The sequence below is a fragment of the Chrysemys picta genome, chromosome 2 (assembly GCF_011386835.1).
Source record: "Chrysemys picta bellii isolate R12L10 chromosome 2, ASM1138683v2, whole genome shotgun sequence".
NCBI lineage: Eukaryota > Metazoa > Chordata > Testudines > Emydidae > Chrysemys > Chrysemys picta.
Window position 1 is genome coordinate 42,622,911 of NC_088792.1, and position 6,000 is coordinate 42,628,910.

The window sequence follows — 6,000 nt, forward strand, 5'->3', positions numbered from 1 at the left end:
CCACCTGGAAGCAAGAACTGAACTGAGGGAAGGAGGGTTGAGCCGGAGCTTGAAGGGCATCTGGCTTGTGAGTAATACCTGAAGTCTCAAGCTGCAGGCCAGTGCAGCTGCCTTTCGAGACTCTCTAGTCTGCCTGTGACAATATGTAGGGTAAGAAATTACTATTTGTAGCTAATTCTTTTAGTGAATCGAACTTAGTTTGCATGTTTTGTTTTATTTGCTTAGCAAACAACAAAGCAGATTACTATCTCTTTAACCACTTAAAATCTGCCTTTTGTAGTTAATACAATTTGTTTTGTTTATTATTAAACCCAGTTTATGTAATTTCTAACTGGGGGACAAGAAGTGCATATCTCCACATTGAAGAAGAGGATGAAATGTTATGAGTTTGTGCTGTGCAGTTTTTTCTATACAGTGCAAAACACTATACTTTGGGGTTTAATCTCTCAAAAGGGGTGTGCAGCTGAGTGCTGGGTAAGCCTTTTCACACACATTTCAGTCTGGCGTGTATGTGCGTGCGTGCACCCCAAGAAGCTGGAGAGCCTGATTCAGCAAAACAGGGAAAGGGAATCAAGGCTGGTGGAGCAAGAGAAACTCAGTTAAACCCCAGTACATCAGGTGCCATCCCGCATGGGGGGCTCCACCCTGTCACACCCAGAACTGGACACACTGCTCCAGCTGAGGCCTTATCATTAAGGCTATATTTTAGTCACACGTATTTTTAGTAAAAGTCATGGGCAGTAAACAAAATTTCATGGCCCGTGACCTGTCCATGACTTTTACTAAAAATTTGAATGAATAAAACTTGTGTGGGGGCTGAGGGAGGGTGGCCCAGCTGCTTGGCGGTGGGGGGGAGGCTGGCAGGGCTTTCAGGCTCCTTACCTGGCTCCGTGCCTCCCCCCAAGCAGCAGCAGAAGTTGGGGGGGGGGAGGGGGAAGGTGGTTGGGGCATGGGATGAGGTGAGGCGGGCTGTGGGCGGTGCTTACCCAGGGGGTTCCCCGGAAGCCGCAACATCCTCCTCGCTCAGCTGCTAAGCAGAGGTGTAGCCAGGCAGCTCTGCGCGCTGCTTCTTCCCGAGTGCTGGCTTTGCAGCTCCCATTGGTCGGGAACTGCGGCCAATGAGAGCTGTAGAGGTCATGGAAAGTCACAGAATCCGTGACTTCCATGACCTCCGTAACAAACCCGCAGCCTTACTCATCATTGCTGAGTAGTGTGGGAGAATTATTTCTCGTATCTTGCTTCCAACACTCCTGCTAATATATCCCAGAATTATGTTTGCTTTTTTTTTTGTTTGTTTGCAACAGTATCAGATTGTTGACCTCTCTTTAGTTTGTGATCCACTGTAGCCCCCAGATTTTTTTCTGCAGTACTCCTTCCTAGGCAGTCATTTCCCATTTTGTATGTGTGCAGTTGGTTATTGAGCACTTGTTGCTGTTGTCGGTCCTCTTTTTAAATGTGTGCTCTTGTTTTTTATATCAGTATTTTGTGACCCTATAAAAGTGTCCCAATTTTTTTGATTTTGAACATATGGTTGCCCTTACACTCATTGGAAGCACAAGAGTCTTTATTTTGGTTTTTCCCAGGTCTTGCATATTAAGGAAATGTAGCTGTAGCATCTGTTCCTCAATTAGCTGCCAATCTTGCAGCTGGCAAGTCGCACCAACAACACAAGCATTTTGCTCAAACTGCAAATTAGTCAGTGGCTTACGTAGTTGAGGCTTAGGTAGTTGAGGGTTAACAGAATTTACCCCCACTTCTCATGTGGGGAACATGAAGTTTAGTTTAGGTAAGTTTGCCCACTTCTTTTCTTTTTTTAACCACTGCAACACTAAGCTTAAACAAGGCACTACTGGCCCTACCCCTCTTGGAGCACTAGAGGCTGTATTGCATTGTACACCCTCCACGTACACCTTCTTCAAGCCCCCTGACACACTGTGTACCACATCAGGTGGCCGCCACCTGAGTCAGGGAGTAGCAGTAGCTGGCTGATGGAGGCAGGCGAAAGAGACTGAGACCCAGATCCCTGCTGCTCCCTTGCAAGGAACAGAGTGGCTGGACAGCTGGAAGGGCAAGCGCTGCGACCTACAGGAGTTTTCAGGGAGCAGCAGCAAAAGGAGGCCAGGCCTCTCTAGTGTTCTCCCAAGGGAGGAGAGCCAGGAAGTGGAGCTGGCCCTGAGCAACTGGGCTCCTCACAGGCTGGGAGGCTGCATGGAAACAGTTGGTTCTGGGAAGGCAGGGCTCCCTTCCTGCTCCTCAGAGGGGAGGCAGGGAGAAGAGCAGAGGCTAGAGTAGCAACACGAGCAATGACCTCCTCGGGGGAGGTGGCTAGGGAGCCCTACACAGAGGTATGGCTGGGAGATGGAATTAATTGTCTTAGGGGACAGCGTGGGCTGGAACTGCCCCTCTTTCTTCCAATACCCTTACTCCTGGTGCCCCAAGGAACCCAGAAACTCATCCTCCCCTTCAACCCATCAGTCCCTGAGAGACCTGGGTAGGGATCCCTTCAAAGTTTCCCCCCATTTCCCCAAACTACATTACAGAACTTGTGTATTTAATTTACATAGGGAGGAATCATCCTTACAAACAAGTTTTAGAGAGGGAAAACAAGTGGCTATAACATAATGCACAACAGAACCTGGGTGTTCCACATTGTCAGAGGACTTGCTGCTTGCTTCACAGAGAGGCAGGTTTGAAGGGCGAAAGGGGAGATCATATTTCTACTTGCATCCAGCATGGGGGCATTTAAGAGATGGATAATGATTCTGCTGGTTTGGAGCAGGGGGCAACTTCAACTATTCTTGTGGCAATCAGAGGCAATGAGATTGTCACCAGTGAAATCAGTTGTTAATTTTGTAAATATTAACAATTCCTGGGATTATGGCATAGGATGTGAACTGTTAAATTGCTGTGTTCCCCTCCTCGTTCTTCATGCACGTGCTATGTCTCTGAGGCTATGTCAATACCTCTGCAGTAAGTTGACTTAAATTACGCTACTCCAGCTATGTGACTAACGTAGCTTAGGTCGACTTACGGCGGTGTCTACCCGGTGCTGTGTCGACGGGAGGCACTCTCCCGCTGACTTACCTTACTCTTCTCGTTCGGGGTGGAGTACCGGGGTCGACTGGAGAGCGATCTGCGGTCGCTTTGGTGGGTCTTCACTAGTAGTTGTAGACATAGCTGTTGTGAAGGCTGATTCCCCACTCTGGCACTTTGAGTGCAGAAGGTGGGGCCCGCAAGGATTCTAAAAATTAATACTGGCCACTCCAGGCTTTTATTAAACTCCTGGGATGGGTAGATGCTGCGACCACCCAAGTGCAAAAATCCCGCCTTTGAAAACCCAGGATGGGATACCCTCAAGCCCCCCCAACCACCCGCACCCCCCATAGAAGAGCTGAAAAAGAACACAAAGAAAATCAGCTATTGCCATCAGCTAATTAAACGTGCACAAACCTCTTAGAATACAAAAATCTTAATCCTGTTCTTAAAAAAGGTAAATTTTATTTAAAAAAAACAAAAAGAAAGACAATACATCTGGAACTTAGGCTATTGCTAGATTTAAAAAGAGCAAATATAATAATTAAGTATCAAGAATGGTTTTCTTGACATCCAACTTAATGGTTACAAGCAAAACAAAAGCATTTGGGGTTAGCACAGAGACGTCCACAAGCCATAAAGAAATAAAAGAGATCAACCTAATTGTGTCTTCCTAAACATTTCCTGATCTACTTACATATCTGGGGTTTCAAATGAGTAGTCTCTAGGTATGATTTAATGATTTTTCATTCCTGGCTTAAAGCTTCTTACAGCATTGCTGCTCTGGGTTGCCTCTCTGGGAGAACAACACCACACAGACAACAGGGGAGTCTTGTTTCAATTTTAAAAAGTTCTAGCCTTCCCATTGGCTCTTTTGGCCAGGTGCCCACTCACTTCCTTTTACCTATGCATGTACTCAGACTTTTTAACCCTTTATAGGTAAAGCAAGTAGAGAACAGCTACCACGAGAGATTTTATAGCTAGCTGGATTTCCATAAAAGGAAGCTACCCCTCCCCTTCATTTATCACAGCCGTATAGGATTTGTGCTGTGTATTCACTTTTTTACTGAGGTTGGCAGATGTTCTGAGACAAAACTATTATAATATCCCAAAAGTTGGATTTTTTCCCCCCATTTCAGATTTTGTTACTCTGGATCCTAAGGCGAGTTGACTGTTGATCAAAATGATTTATAAATATCTTTGGTGCCTGTCGAATGCTATAAATGAAAACACTAACTTTCAAAATGCTGAACACCTGCCTCTTTCCTTCTACATGCCCGTTTGTGTAGGATCTGCTCTAACTACATAGTTCCCTTGTATCAGGAACTAAATTACAGAGAGGAACAATTTCCCTGGTACCAGGAAAAATCCAGGGCTCTCAATATTTATATTTTTATACTGATGCTCAAGAACATTTTTTTACAATATTTTTAGATAAAGAGACACAAAGATCACAAGAATGCGCGTATCTGCCCAGCCCATAGTCACCCATGTGATTTAATAGTCACATTCTGGGCCATTTTAGCTGCTGAATGCAGGAGAGCTGCAGGGGAAGCCCCTGGGAGGGCAGCTCACCCACCTCTGCTGAAAGCAGAGGCCGAGCTCCCACTCTCCCCAGCCTTATTATTGCCCAAGAGATCCTCCTCCTTACTGCCCTCCACTACTGCAGCCAGTAGTCTCTCCTAGTAACCTGCATCACTGTGCAGAAGGGCAAGACTCCCACTCAGAGCTGAGCTCCTTCTTCTTCTTCTACTTGCTTAAGAAGCAGAGGTGGGATTGCTCAGGATTCCTGTCTCCCACTCCCCTGTTACTTCAGAGTGTTTTTCCCCTGTCCCTTGATTAGAGCTGAGTGCACTGTTTGTGCTCAACAAGTACTGCCAATCTGTGCTAGGTTCAAGATTTTCTGCCACTCCATCAGTCCAGGCCAATGATAAAAATGATTCTATTTGTCACCCATGCCAGAGAGGTGACACGGATGCAGTTGCTTCTGGGAGACCAAAGTCTGAGCTGCCTGTGCTGGTGGGGAGACAGTCCTGGGAACTGTGTAAAACCAAAGGCTCTGCATGAGTCAGGCTAAGATCTTCAGGGTTTGGGCAACTCATGTCCATGGCTGACATCACATGTTTTGGATGGCACGTGCCCTATAGCTTTCGTGCTGTGGCACTTTAAGTCAGTTAAGCAGCCATGATTGGATGTTCTTTCAAGGAGTCTCAGCCTGCAGTTTCCCACTCCCATCTGCAAGGTTTTGGGCTGTAGATTTTGGGTTTCTTACTTTTGACAGTTGCAGGCTCTTTGGTAGCAAAGGGTTCTACTGGTTAGAGCAATTCCCTAACTGGGTTGCTAGCATTCATGGGGGCTCAAGAGCTGGGTCCCACTCCCTGCCTCCAATTTGTCCACTGAAGCAGATTTGCCCAGTCACTTGCCCCCAGCCATCCTCAGAGGCCAGAACCACCCAAACACCCTTGTGCCAGTTCCTTGTGCCAGCCCCTCCTTCAGGGCAACGCCACAGGACAGAAGAGGTGGGAAAAAGGATTTATGAGGCATCTAGGAAGAAGCGGTTGTGTGTGAACAAAGTGGTGTCATGGTACAAAAAAAGGCTGAGAAATCGTCCTGCAGGAGAAGGTAACAGGTGGGGTGGGAGGTTGACCAAGGACACAAACACATTATGTTAACATGTGGGAGACCTGTGCCCGGGGCAGCCTGGGAGCCCCAATCACACGGACTGATGAGGACCAAATATATTACAAATATTGAACACTTTTGACCTGATCCAAAGACCCTTGAAGTCAAGGGAAGTTTTCTGATTAACCTCAATGGACTTTGGATCAGGCCCTTTGTGGGGTGTCGCTGGAACCCCCAACTCTCGTGCTTGCCTGCAAACAAAAATAGGATCTAACAATGGGTATTTATTCACTGTACAGATTAGAAAACAAGCAGCATCACATGGCGCACCCCAGCCAACCCATA